Source organism: Camelus dromedarius, chromosome 13, assembly GCF_036321535.1.
Source record: "Camelus dromedarius isolate mCamDro1 chromosome 13, mCamDro1.pat, whole genome shotgun sequence".
NCBI lineage: Eukaryota > Metazoa > Chordata > Mammalia > Artiodactyla > Camelidae > Camelus > Camelus dromedarius.
In genome coordinates, this window is record NC_087448.1 from 4455639 (window position 1) to 4470213 (window position 14575).

The 14575-nt window shown below is 41.0% G+C and overlaps 1 long non-coding RNA gene across 5 annotated transcripts in view; it reads right to left on the reverse strand.

Moving 5' to 3' along the window:
- The window catches only part of LOC116157130 (uncharacterized), a 175787-nt gene extending 161250 nt beyond the window's left edge, over positions 1 to 14537 (reverse strand). For 4 of the 5 annotated variants that reach the window (XR_010383567.1, XR_010383568.1, XR_010383570.1 and 1 more), the window contains exon 1: positions 14458 to 14537. This is a non-coding gene — a long non-coding RNA (uncharacterized LOC116157130). Of the gene's footprint in view, positions 1 to 15; positions 285 to 14457 lie in introns of all 5 variants that reach the window. The other variant, XR_010383569.1, reaches the window with a different exon arrangement.
- Positions 14538 to 14575: the final 38 nt, after the last annotated feature.

The window sequence follows — 14575 nt, forward strand, 5'->3', positions numbered from 1 at the left end:
CGTGTATTATCTCACATTACTCTGGGTCAGGAATCCAGGTACAGCTCAGCTGGTCCCTCTGGCTCAGGGCCTCTGGACAAGGCTGCAATCAAGATATCCACTAGGGCTGCTGTCTCCTGTGAAGGCTCACTGGGGATGGATCCACTTCTAAGCTCATTCATATGGTTACTGCAGGATTCAGTTCCATACAGGCTTTAGGACTGAGGGTCTCAGCTCCTCACTGGTGGTTGGCCAGAGCTTCTACATAGTTTGTTCCAACATAGTCCTTTCTGTAAGTCTGCTTGCTTCATCAGAATAAGCAAAAACCAGAGAGAGAGGGAAGGAGACAGAGGATGGAAGTCACAGTTTTTATAATGTAATCCTGGAAGTGGCATCTCATCATTTCGCTGCATTCTATTCATTAGAAGTAAGTCACTTGGTCCATCCCACACTCAAGTGGAAGAGATGACACAAAAGAATAATTTAACTTGGAGCCATTTAAGATGCTACCTACCACACAACCCAAGCATTTGCACAATAAAATAAATCTTCCTATTATAAATTGTATTCCTTTTATTTCTCTACTTTATTATGGCTAAGGCATTACTGGGTGTAAGTTACATTGTCAATGAATTCCAGTATAGAAGAGAAAGAGAGCTCTGCAAAATATTTGCTATAAAAAGGGGGATGTCGAGTCTGCCAGAGCTGGGCATACCATCCCAGATTATGCACAGTTCTAATAGGAATGAAGCACTCGGCAGGGAGAGATTGACAGTGGAGCAGGTTGGAACAGAAACCCTTGAGAAGCCAGAGGAGATGGGAATCAGAGCATATTAGAGGGGCTGGATTTTGATAAAGACAGAAAAATATGCATCAGAGAAACTTAGAGGAAATAGGATGATTATTTTCAAATATCTGAATGACATCCTGTGGAAGAGGAGTTAGATATATTTAACATGGCCCCGATTGGTAGGATTTAGACTAATGAATGGGAATTAGAAGGCACAATGATGCATGAATGGGAAAGAAGAGATTTTTACCAAGCAGAGCCATCCAAAGCTAAACAAGGCTGCCAGAAAATGGGTTTAACAAAACTTACTGCCTGCAAGCATTGGATCCATGCCTATGTTACCTCATCACATGATGGAAAGATTAGAGCAAGAAGTGGTGGGAAGGAGGGGAGGGTATAGCTCAAGTGTAGAGCACGTGCTTAGCATGCAGGAGATCCTGGGATCAATCCCCAGTACCTCCATTAATTAAACAAACAAATAAACCTAATTACCTCCCCTCCAAAATTAAAAAAAAATAGTAATAATAATAATAAGTGGTGGGAATAAATGGCCGTTAAGAGGAGGTGGAAGATTAAGAGGTAAAAACTATCAGGTATAAAATAAGCTACAATATATTGTACAACATGGGGAATATAGCCAATATTTTGTAATAGTGATGAATGGAATATAACCTTTAAAAATAGTGACTCCCTATAGTGTATACCTGTAACATATAATATTGCACACCAACCATACTTCAATTTAAAAAATAAGATTTTGTAAAATAAATACATAAATAAAGAAAAAAAAAAGGTTTCTTCCAGCCACAAGCTTCTTGGACATGCTGAAGTATCATTTGTTAAGAGACTGTTTTGTGAAGATACCTGTGCTAGATCCCTTTTTCTTTCTCAAGAGCTTGTCTTTTAAAAGAAGAGAAGCTTTGACCTTTTAGTTTTTGTCTTGTTTATGTGGAAGCAGAAGTCAGCACCTCCTCAAGGTTCCAGATCCTAGAGGGCAAAAGATACCAACTAGAGCAAGGACAGCATGAGGCTAATGGACAAAAGTCCATCAAAGGAATCGATTAAGTTATTCCTTCATTTAAAAATCTTTATTGAATACCTTCCATGTGCCAGATCTTGTAAATTAATGGGCATTCTGCTAGAGGCTAGTTACAATTTTAATAGCAAGATATCCTTATCTGAGTGAAAGCAGGTCAGAGAGACAGAAGGACTTAAGCAGAACTTCTTAACTAGCTCCAAAATTTTCAGACACGTGATAGACTGGCATCTTGGCAAAGGTTAATTAAAACAGTTAGGAAAGCTTCATATTTGACACAGACGTGGGCAGTTTTTCTCTGAACATGAAGTTATGAGGCACAGAGGAGCTGTCTCAGGGTTGCTAGAAGCAGAGCCTGAGAGAGGCTATCTATACAAGAGGTTTATCAGAGAGTGACCATGGGAAAAGGGAGGTACAGAAAGTAGGTTAGAGCAAGGGAAAAAGCTAAGCAAGAATGTGGTTCCCCTGGAGATGAGCCCACAGGGAGGCTCGGGAGTGGAGATGCACACAGTTTGTCCTACCTTGAGGCCATTTATGCCCATTTATTCAGCAACATGAATATCACTCCTGACCTTAGTGAAAGCAGGCTTGGTGGTGAGGTAGGGGCAGAAACCTCCTTACTCTATTCAAGAGAACAGGAAGGGAGAAACTGCAGACAATGGGTGTGGACAACTCTTCTGACGATGGTAGACAATTGCAAATGAGAGCAGAGAAATGGAGTCATAGCTGGATAGGTACACAGGGTCAAGAGGGTCTTTTTCAAATGGGAAAAAAATTATCGTATTTCTACGCTGATAGGGATAATCCAAGTGAGTAGAAAACATGACGGTGCCAAGAGAAAGGTGAGAGTGGAGGGAGTGAAGGGAGGGGCAGCCAGAGCACGAGTGGAGGGTGTGTCCTTGGGATGATTCACCTCCAGGAACATGGGGAAAGATGGACTACAGGGGGATATACTCATATGACAGGAGGTCAGGGATGGTGATGGGAGCGTGTGGGAGTTCTCTTCTGATTGCTTCCATTTTTCCCTGAAATAGAAAGCCCCGTCATGAGGGAAAGTGAGGAGGACTGGAGACTGAGGACAGAAAACATGCTGGGGTTCGGGGAGAGAGGACAGAGGGTGAAACAGTCACCTGGAGAGTGAGAAAGCAACTGGGATGAGGAAATTCTTGGTTAGAGATAACTTCACTAATTCAAGTAATCTTTAGTTGATGACCTGAGAGTCCCTCAGGTGTGCAGCCTGAAAGACTGACTTCTCTTGCTTTTTCCGTATCACAGTATGTCCTTTACTTCTGTTCCATTCTCACTGTACTCACCAGAACTTCCAAAACATAGTGTGCTGTTGATTTCTGTCTTCTAAACATCTCTCATTCTACTCCTTTCTCTTCATCTCAACTGCCACCACCTTAGGACAAGCTAATATTTCTCACCTGGACACTACAACAGCGTGTTAATTCATCTCCTCACATCTTGTCTGGCCCTCTTTCAATCCATCCTATGTTCCAAAGGCTGAGTGCATTTTTCAACACACAAATCTGATCTTGTCACCATCACTCATCCCTGCAATGGCTCCCACTGCTTTTTAGCTTAAGACCCTGTACAAGCTGCTCTCTCCTGTGTCCCCAGCTCCCTCCCACTCCTCTCCCTCACCCTGTGAGCATCAGCCACAGGTGCCTTCTCTCAGCTGTCCTCTGGTAACCACATGCCCTTCCCTCTGAAATACCCCTGCACCTCCCCAACTTTGCTCAGTTAATGCCTAGTCATCTTTCATATCTTGTAAAACATGAACGAGAAGTAAAGAGGAATGGTAGGGACATTGAGGAGATGAATATATGATTAGAGGTGCATAAGTAATCGAGAGAGAAAGAGTAAAGAACAAGCAATGCCTGCAGATGTATTTACACAGACCTTTGCACAAGGACATCAGGACATATATTCAAGTATGCAAAAAATGCCAGCCATGATAAATAAAAAGAAATCTATACCTGGACACATTATAGAAAAACTGAAGAACACCAATGACAAAGAGAAAAACATATTTTAAAAATGAGAGAAAGAAAGAGAGAGAAACCAGAAAAATAAACAATACACACACACACACACACACACACACACACACAAATAATAGAAAAGACAACGTCAGATGAGTGAGGAATTCAGAGCATTATTATAAGCTGGAACATGGAAGCAGCACAGTCACTGGTTGTGTTCAGAGAGGGGATGGAATCTGGAATCTTTCCAAATGTTTCTAGAAGTAGAGTATCAAGAAGTAAGCCACGGGAAGTGGTCTTTAGCTAAAAGGCAGTGACAATAAAAAATTATTCCCTCTCAACTGAGATAAAGTTTTGCTTTGAATCCAATCTCTAAGTTTTTCAAAATAAATGCACACAAAAGCACACATGTGCACATCCACCCACGCACCCACCCCTAAATACTGCAAAGATTCAGAGACCAACCAAGGAGCCCCACGTTTAAAATAAAATGATCGCAGACTCTCGGCAGTAGGCGTGCCCAGCATGACATATAGCCGGCAGAGGCAAAAATAATAATGACTTGCCCCACAGATAGAAATGTACTCTAAGCACGCATGACTTTGCATTTCAATCCTGTCACTATCGGGTAGAACCAACTTCTGTGAAAGAAACTTAAGCAACGGAAAGAAAAGTCAGTTATTTAAAAATGAGCTAGAGTCCATACTCATCCAAACAAATAAGAAAGTTGTAGACCTAAATTCCGGATAGCCTGAGGTTTTGCTCTGGCCTTCAGATATCACGCACGCTGGAAATATGAGTTTGGGAGGGTTAGCATTCAGGTGGTGTGCAGGGCCTGGGGATCTCCTGCGGAGAAAGTGTAAGTGAGAGAATCAGAGGGCCCAGGGGAGAGAAGGAGAATGCAGAGGAATGACCAGTGAGGGAGGGCAGGGTGTGGTGCCCTGAGATGGAGAGAGGACAGTGTGTTAAGAAAGAAGGAAGGATCTGCTCCTTCAAGCTGCTGAGGGGTGGCTAAGGTCAAGACTGCAAATGGGTCGCTGGGTTCGTGAGCTCAAGGTCATTGGCAACACAGATAAGAACTGTTGCAGGAGGAGAGGGTTCCCAGCTGAGTATGGGGAGACGAGAACAGGGGTGAAGCACAGAACACTGGAAACAGAAGTAGGTGTTTGGAGGCTGTTTGGAGAAGGTGTGTAGAATCAGGGACTATTTTTTTTTAATGGAAACTAATTCAGCATGTTTGCACGCTGATGAAGTAACCAAGGAGAAAGAAAAAATGAACCATGCAGATGAGGGATATAAAATCAGAAACAAAAGGAACAGGATCTGAACCCAGTTCAGGGGTTGAGCTTCGTTTGGGGCAAGGACAGTTCTCCCATTTCTATTCTGACCTATTCATTTGTCTCTCTAGCCTTGGCCTAAACCCACTCAATTCAAGAAATCTATAAAACACTTTGATGTCTAATGAAGCAAGGGGCCTCTTGCTAACATTATTTTTAACTCTTACTTTAAAAATCTGTCATAAGTATTTGAGCACATATGTATTTCTAGCTGACCTAAGTTTTTAGGATCAAGTTGGTTTCATTTGAAATGATAATACTTTTTATATGGCTTGAAATTCAAAAGCTACAAAAGGCATACAACAACAACAAAAAAACTCCCTTTACACTGTATCTTCCAAACATGCATGTTCCCCATCTGGAGGGCAATAATGTCACAATTTCTTGGATATTCTTTCAGAGAATATTTTCTGAATGTACAAACACACTTATAATTCTTCTTTCTTTTCCCAATTTTATTCAATTAGTGATACACGGCTCTGTTGTTTTTTTTTTTTCCTTTAAAATACATCAGAGATTATTTGATACCAGTAACTAAGGAATATTCTCATTCTTAAAAAAAGAAAGAAAGAAATCTAATATGGAAACAGTCTCTATGAAGACACCTTAAGAGAAACACGAGAATGCAAGTAAGAAACAGCAAGATGAGACAAAAATAAAAGAAAAAAATCAGATAAAGAAGATACATTGGGAGGCAAACAAGGGATAAGAGATGCTGTTGAAAACATAGTGAGGGAAATAAAAAATAAAAATTAGAAAAGTAAATAATGGAAATTATAAGTTTAAAAGGATTAGAGGGAAGATGAAAGCGACCAGAGACTGCAAAGGGACACAAGGTACACGTGGTTAGAACTCCCCACCTGTAATGACAACAATAATGATGTCAATAGTAATGGGATAGAATATATACTTAAACGCATAGTTAAAAACAATCTTTTCTCAGATAAAAGAAAACATGATTTTAAGTGAGAAAAGCACACATTACATCTGAGAAACTGATAATATAGATACACATTCTAGTAAAGTTATCTGAACTTAAAGAAAGAGTCCTTTCGGTAAGTAGGCAGAAAGACCCGCCTGGCTTCTGATTTCCTCCCAGCAATAGTCAACCCCAGAAGACAATGGAACAATAACTCTAAGGTTAAAAACAAACAAACAGCACCAACCCCACGACCCGAAGATTTTATATCCAGCCAAGTTGCGCTTCAAATGTAAAGGTGATAGAGAGTTTTGAAATTGCACAAACTCAGGGACCATGACTCCCAAGAGACATTCTTGAGGAACCCTCAAAGGGTGAACTTCAGTTAAGCAAAACCACCGCAGCAAGAATGGCAGTGAAGGTGCCGTTGTGACGAAGCAGGAGGGAAAGAGCCTAAAGTCCATCTGCACTGAGGATACAGACATGACACAAGTAACAAATAGGGGCAGCCGGAGAAAATGGGAGGTAGGGTCCATCTGACCATTACCCTAGTCGGAGGATGTGATTTAAAGCTGCCACACCAAGTATGAGAAGTGCAAGCAGATTATACTGCTCAAATGCACATGCTAGGAAATACATTATTAAGATCAGGTTATAGACGAAAAGGAGGGCAGAGGAAGGATCTGATCTCATCACTGCCATCTAAAAAAATAAAGCAGTAAAAGTAAGTGTAATATTATATTTATCAAAGTAGCCAATAAAACAAGAATATGCACCTTAAATAAAAAGACTCTATACAAAAAGCAAAGAAAACAGATTGTATAATCAAAGACTTTAAAAAAATATTCGAAACATAGAAATACAACATTAAATAGTGTAACAGATAAATGTCAGCAGTAAAATTCAAACTAGAATGTCCAACATTTCAACTGGTACAATTACAGGAAGAACCATAAAATCATAGCTCTGCAAAGGAGCTGTGCATCCACCTAATACAGCCCTTCATCCTGCAGTTGAGGAATGTGAGGGCTATAGAGGGGCAATATCTTACTCAAAATCAAACAGAAACTGGAGAGTAGCTTTCAACTAGCATGTGGCACTATTTTCATTATATGATACTTGAAAAATTCATTGGTAAAATGTATTGTGAAGACTTTTACACACATTGGCGCATTCTGTTGAACACTCATCAAGAGGTGGTGTCCCAGGCTCCTCCCCTTCAGTCTGGGCCAGCCTTAGTGATTTCTTTGTCACCAACGGAATGCACAGAAGTGATGACACAGCTGCTGAAGGTATGTGAGAAAAGGCTAGGTAGTCTCTGCCCCTCTTATTCTCTTGTGACACTCACATTTGGAGCACTGAGCTGCTGTGAGGCTGCCATGTTGTGAGGAAGCCCAGGCCACATACAGGTGATGCAGCTGATAGCCTCAGGGAGGTTCCAGGCAACAGCTTTATGTGAGTCCCTGTGGCCTCTGGCTACTGAGTCACAGTCCCCCTTCTGCTTTCTGCCATTGAGTCTCCTTAGCTCAGCCCCAAGACACTGGGGACCAGAGACAAGCCATTCCCACCACTGTACGGTGCCTGAATTCCTAACCCACAGTATCTCTGAGCATAACAAAATGGTTGTTTTATTGACGCTAAGTTTTTGGGTCATTTATTACACAGCAGCAGGAATAGGAACATTCTTTTTTTCCCTACTACTATGGACTTTTAAATGGGGAGCAAAGAGGAAAAATTCATTCCTAGTCTATTTCATCTTCATTTGAGGTCAACTAATGCCAAAATACTGTACTTGATTTCAGAAGAGGAATGAAATAAAACTTGGTTCTGAATTTTAAGTTTCTGCAGCACAGATGTTTTTGAGGAGCAAATATAAGGCAACCCCAAGAAGTTTTTCTTTTTTAAATGTCATGAGATTTGGGGATGATAAACACTTGCTTAGCAGTACAGTTCTTGAGCAAATATCCAGGCAATTAATCACATGCATACAAAATGTGTTCCCTGTGGAGAAAAAATTTTTTCTTGGAAAATAGGGTTTACTTTAAAAGTATTTGTAAACAAAAGCAAAGCAGGGGCTTCTCTGCTCTCATGTACAATAAGACTGATTTACTTTCATAATGTGAACATTTTTTTTTCTAATTTTCTTAATCCAAGTAAGCAAAGGAGGATGAGAGCTTGTGCTGTTGTGAAGTATTTTTGGCAGCCACTGAACATGCGTGATGACAGTCCAGCATGGCAGTGAGCTTCGCTCAGAGACCTGGAAAACCAAGGTATTGCACTAAGTGTTTTTATTAGTCTCCGATGGCTGCTGTAACAAATGATCTCAAACTTGGAGGCTTAAAACAACAGAATTGCATTGTTTGGCAGTTATGGAGGTGAGAAGTCCCAAATCAAGGTGCTGGCACAGGCACATTCTCTGAAGCCTCTAGGGGTGAATCCTTTCCAGGCTTTTCCAACTTCTGCGGGTGGCTCACAATCCTTGGGGTTCCTTGTCTGGTGGCTGTATCACTCTAATCTTGGCTTCAGATTCACCTGGCCTGCTCCTCTTCGTGTGTCTGTGTTGCTCTCCTCTGCTTATAAGGACATAGCTCATATTGGATTTCGGGTCTCACTACTCTAGTTTGATCTCATTTTACTTGACTATATCTGCAAAGATCCTATTTTCAAATTAAGGACAGTCACAGGTATGGGGTTAGGGGACACAACTCAACTAACAACCATGTCCTAAACAGAGATCTAAATAAAGGGCTGTGATTGTGGGAAGACGGGATAATTAACCACAGGGATCCCTTTGCCACTTCTGAAGTCTGAAGAACCTGGATTTAAACACTGACTAGCTGGGAAGCTGTGTAAAAGCTTTTTTATTTCACCTCTTCAGTCTCAGAGTACTTATACGTAAGTAGGGATTAACGGAGACAAGTGTGGCCATAGATCAGCAACCTGGGCACCACCTTGTCAGAAATGCTGGAACTCAGACCTCCCCCTGACCAACTGAGCCAGAATCTGCATTTAAGCCAGAGCTCTAGCTGCTTCAGGTGCACGCTGAAGCTTGAGGAGCACTTAGCACTGTCCTTAGGGCACTGTAATTTGCCAATAAATGCTAATCCCGTCTGCCCATAAACACCACAAAGCACTGAGTTTACGTTTAACTTAACTGTGGACTGAAAGGAAAGAAGACAGGAGAGGAGGCCATTCTTAGAATCTCTCCTTCAAAAAGGATTGGCTAACTAGCAACAGGCTGGTAGTGAGACACAAACTTTTGGGACTCTTGAATCTGTCAACTTGTTTTGTTTTGGAGTGGGGAGGTAATTAGGTTTATTTAATTAATGGAGGTACTAGGGATTGAACCCAGGACCTTCTGCTAAGCATGTACTCTACCATTGAGCTATATCTTCCCCCCCAAATTTTTAAATTTTTGTAATTTTTTGTTTGTTTTTATTTTTTAATTTCTAATTTTTTTATTTGAGGGGAAGTAATTAGGTTTATTTATTTGTTTTTAACGGAGGTACTAGGGATTGAATCCAGGTTTTTCTGTTTGTTTGTTTGTTTGTTTGTTTTTAAGAAAAGACCACTCACTAAATGGGGAAAAGAAATCCAGAGATGGGATGCAACTCAGGCACATTTTAAAAAATAGTGTTATTTGAAAGAAATAGGTGAATTCATAGGTTACTAGTGTATAATTCTTGTGGGAATTAAAACCATTATTTAAATGTAAAAACAGAACAAGAACCTTGGAAATCACATCTCCATCCCTCACAGCAAGAAAAAAGCTGAACAAACAGAAAATCAATGACTTTTCTTAGATCTTAGAGAATTGAGCTTCCAGGATAAACCACCACTGTGAAAGCTGGAGAGACAGGTGAGGACAGAGAACATGGACCACACAGACCTGCTTGCCTGAAGCAGAAGCCACTGGAGCCAGGAACAGGAAGGAACACTTACATGGTATCTGCAACAAACTGCTGGATACTGAGGATGAACTAACCATCTAAGCAAGGATCCCCCACATTTTCCTGGATTTTACCTCTGCCACCCCCACCAGGTTCTCACAGCGAGGACAAGAGAAAAATCCCCTTGTTTGGATGGGGTGAGGGGAGTAGCCATTTTGAAATATGTCACAATAAATGCCAACCCAGCAAAAGATTCCGGCCAAATCTTGACTTAGTAAGGGGAAGCTTTACTCAAAAGAATTATTGCAAGGGGTGAGGAGCGGGGAGGAAGACTCTCACAATAGGGGGAGGGAGACTATGGAAGTAGGCAGTGCCATAACCATAAGATCTGCAGGCTTCTCCAGTCAGGCAAAAAGGGGTTTTCTTTTATACAAGGAGTAAACAAGGTTAGAAAGATGCAGATATGGGGGAGTGGAGGGAAAAAGGGGCATGATCAATCAGATAGTAGATCAGAGAATGTTCTACTGGGGCCAGCCTCTTCTCAGGAGGGGCTGTCTGCTGGCTCAGGCGGAGGGTGGGCAAAGTTAAGGCGTCCAGGGCAGGAGAGCTTAACCAAAGTCTGACTAATGCATTTGGTTCCCACTGATCAGTGGTGACAACACAGTTCAGCTCGTTTACGAGGCAAAGATTGGGAACGTGGAAGGTCTGTGTCTGGCCTTTTCCTAACTAATCAAGCGGAGGTGGGGAGGGTGCTCCTGTGAGATGTGTCTACTCACACGGGGAGGAGGGGTTTCTTGCAGTGAGACATTTTCTCTGAACACAAAGGATGGGAGATCTCTTAACCTTCACTGTTTTCCAGGAGCTCGGGGTTCAGGTACTATTCAACACTGTCAATGCCAAGGGCTTCCAAGGACAACGTAACGCTCTCACTTATTTCTTCTCTGACTCCCTTTCTTTACACAGATCTGAGTTTCTGACCCTCATCCTTTTTCTTCTCTATGAAGAGCTTTTTAAAATATTTCTTGCATGGCAGGTCTACTGGTGACAAATTTTCTCAGTTTTTGTTTATCTGAGAAAGTCTGTATTTCTCCTTTACTTTTGAAGGACAGTTTTGCTAAGTGCAGAATTCAAGGTTAGTGTATTTTTTTTCCCCTTTCAAAACTCTGAATATTTCACCCCAGTGTCTTCTTCCTTGCATGGTTTCTGGTAGGAAGTCTGATAAATGCTGATCTTTGTTCCTCTGTAGGTAAGGTAAGTTGAAGGAATGTGCAATGCTGAGATTATGATAATTATAAAGTGGAAGAGTAAATTGTGTGTGTGTCCCTTATTGCTTTGGTGCATCCTCAGAGATAATCCCTAGTAATTCGAGTGGTTTGATGCATTTTTTTCTCCCAGGTTTTTCTTTTCTTTTTCTTTTTTCTTTTTTTCAGGGGCACCAAAAAGATACGGCTTGAGTGGGATAAATATCATCTTCCTTTAAAAGTTCCATAATTAGCTAAATAAAATAGATTACTCACTTTGCAAGCAACTTCAGACTAAGTTCCCCAGCTTACTCCTTCAATTCTAGACCCTTCTCTGTAATATGTAGGTATCATTTACACAGGTAAATATAAACATGCAAATATGCTTTTAGAAACAAAAATGAGATTGCACTCTGCACATTTTTCTACAACTTTCTTTTCTCATCTAATAGCCATAATTATACTAAGGGCATATTTGCAAATCAGTTCATATAGATCTCCATTGTGTTGCATTTGTGGGTGCACACAGACTTTTTATCTTTTAACATTCAGACTATCTGCCATCCAAACAATGCCACAATGAATATCATTGCACACTGTTATATCATATAGATTGTGCTGTTATATCTGTGGGACAGACTCTTCAAAGTGAGATGGCTAGGACATGGGATGTAAAAACTTAAAGTACTGGTAGACATGGCCAAATTACACTCTAAAGAGGTTGTAATAAACTATTACTAACAGTATACATGGGTGTTTGTCTTAGCTCCTCTTCCCTTCCCCTTATTAACACCTTATTAGTAATTTTTAAGATCATTGTCAATCTTACAAAAAACACACACATACTCATTATTAAATTTAAATTCCCATTTCCTAGTAATTAGTGAGATTTAGATTGCTTTACCTGTTTTTTTTTGGGGGGGGATCAGTTGTATTTGTTTTGTGAATTGCTTGTTTATAGCCGTTCCTCTTTTTTCTATTGAGATGTCTTTCTCTTACTGATTATTAGAAACTCATTATATAGATATTAATGCCTTGCTTGCTAATTACTACAAGTATTTTCTCCCAAAGTCTTGTCTTTTATTTATGTAGATATATATATATATATATATATATATATATATATATAAACCTATTCATTGATACCACTACTACTCAAACTGTGGTTGGCAGAGTGACTATAAGAGAAAGTGCAGGGTGCTTGATAAAAATGGAGATTCCGGGGCCCAAGCACTCTCTGAGAATTTCTGGGACTAGGACACAGGATTTAAAACAAATCTCTTGGTGGTGAAAACACTGCTTCATAGTCACTTAATTTTATGTCTTACATAGTTATTTTAAAAAGTGACATTTTATGCCTTTGCATGTACTTAGATTTCAATCCATCTTAATTTTATTCCTGTTATGATCCAAAACTCCAAATTAACTGTATTTTATTTTTAATGTCTTTATTTTAATTATGCCAGGAACACTTATTAATAATACATTCTTTTCCCACTAATGCATCATCCTTATCATAGATTGTGGTTTCTCACATTTCTGTACTTTTAAAAAGAAACATCCTTTTATTCCTTTTTGTAAAATATCATGTACTTATTATAAAGGATTCATGACATGCAGAATAATAATAAGAAAAAAAATTTTTAAACCCAGCTGTAGTAGACAGAATAGTATTCCTCCAAAATTCATGTCCACTTGGACACATGATCTTAGCTGGAAATAGGATCTGTATAGATGTAATTAAGTTAAGATAAGGTTATACTGGATTAGGGTGGGTCCTAATTAAAGAGTTGGTATCCATATATAGGACAGATGCACAGTGAGTGCCATGTGAAGACAGAGACTGAGATTGGAAGCCACAGGACACCAAGGAAAGTCAAGGATTGCCAGCAACCATCCACCTAAGCTAAGACAGAGGTATGGAATAGGCCCTTCCTCAGAGCCTCCAAGAGAACAAACCATGCCGACATTTGGTTTTGACCTGTTAGACCCCAGAACTGCTTTCTGTTATTTTATGTCACCAGTTTGTCGTACTGTAGGAAACTGACAGACCAACTAATCAGAAATAACCGTCTTTAACATTAGGTTGTCATCATTCCAGGTGTGTGTATCTGTATTTACATATGTAAAATATTAGACTGACAGAAATATTTCCAGTATAATGAGGTAATTCTGTACATTCTACGTTATTAAATATTATTTTACTTAAATTTGTCTCAAGAAAAGGAATAGATCTGTCCTACTAGTTCACTGATGGTTTTTTCTATTTCTTGGTGTTTAACTTTTTTCATAGGGCAAACCCTTATTACTCTTCCTTTTCAAGGTTTTCTTGCTCATTCACAACTGTGTGATCTTCCATACAGAACTTAAAATCAGTTAGTTCCAACTTTTCCCCAAGAGAATCTGGGACTCTAATGAGAACTGCACTCATTTTGAAATCTGACTTGGGAAGAATTGGCGTATTTCCAGTACTGATACCTCACCCAAAAATATGACATGTTTTTCATTTATTCAGGTCTTGTGTCTGCCTTTCAGCAAAGGTTGAGGGATTTCATCACCAGGATCTTGTAACTCGTTACAGTTTATACCTGATTATTTTATAGTTTTTGATGCCATTGCAGATAAATTCTTTAAATTTTATTTTTAATAGGTTATTGCTTGTTCAAAAGGAAAACTGCTAATTTTTCTTCGACTTGGCCCCCTAGAGTCAAGCCTTTTACTGAACTCAGTTTTTAAATTGAGGCATCTGAGTTTTCTAGGCACCGGTGAATAGTAAGTAACGCCGCCTCTTCTCTTGGGGGGACTTGGCAGTGACATTTCGCTGTTTGTACCATTGAGGGCCACGACTTCCCCGGCTAGGGCTCGGTGGGGTTTACCGGTTCCTGGCAGGGGCTCTGCGACCTCGGCAGGCACCCTGCTCGGCCACCTGCTCCCCTCCGGACCTGGCGTCCGCACTCCTAAGACACGACTGACACTAGTTCACAACGCAACACGCTGGGAACGACGGCCGGCGCAGAGGCCCCGCGTCGAGCTCCGGCTCCACTTCTCCGCCTCCCGCGCGCCCCGCGAGCCTCGCCGCCACTTCACGAGGCGCGGCGGAGCCCGCTGCACGCAGAGGGAGGCTACCTCAGAGACGCAGGTGTCACCCTGACACCGGGCCGGTCTGCCTGACAGAACCGGCTCCTAGAAAGCAACGTGGCCGGTCAGTCCGTTCCAAGGCACGGTTTCATCCGCACCAGAACGTGACAGGCCCATTCTCACCGTATTGGTGTCTTACCGGAAAGTAAAGGGCTCGAAAGCTCGAAAGCTGAGGCGAAAAGCTCCGGCTCCCGCGCGTTAGGCTGGGGCGGGGCTGGCGGTAGGAGCCGAGCGCGCTCGGAAGCGCTCGCCTCGCC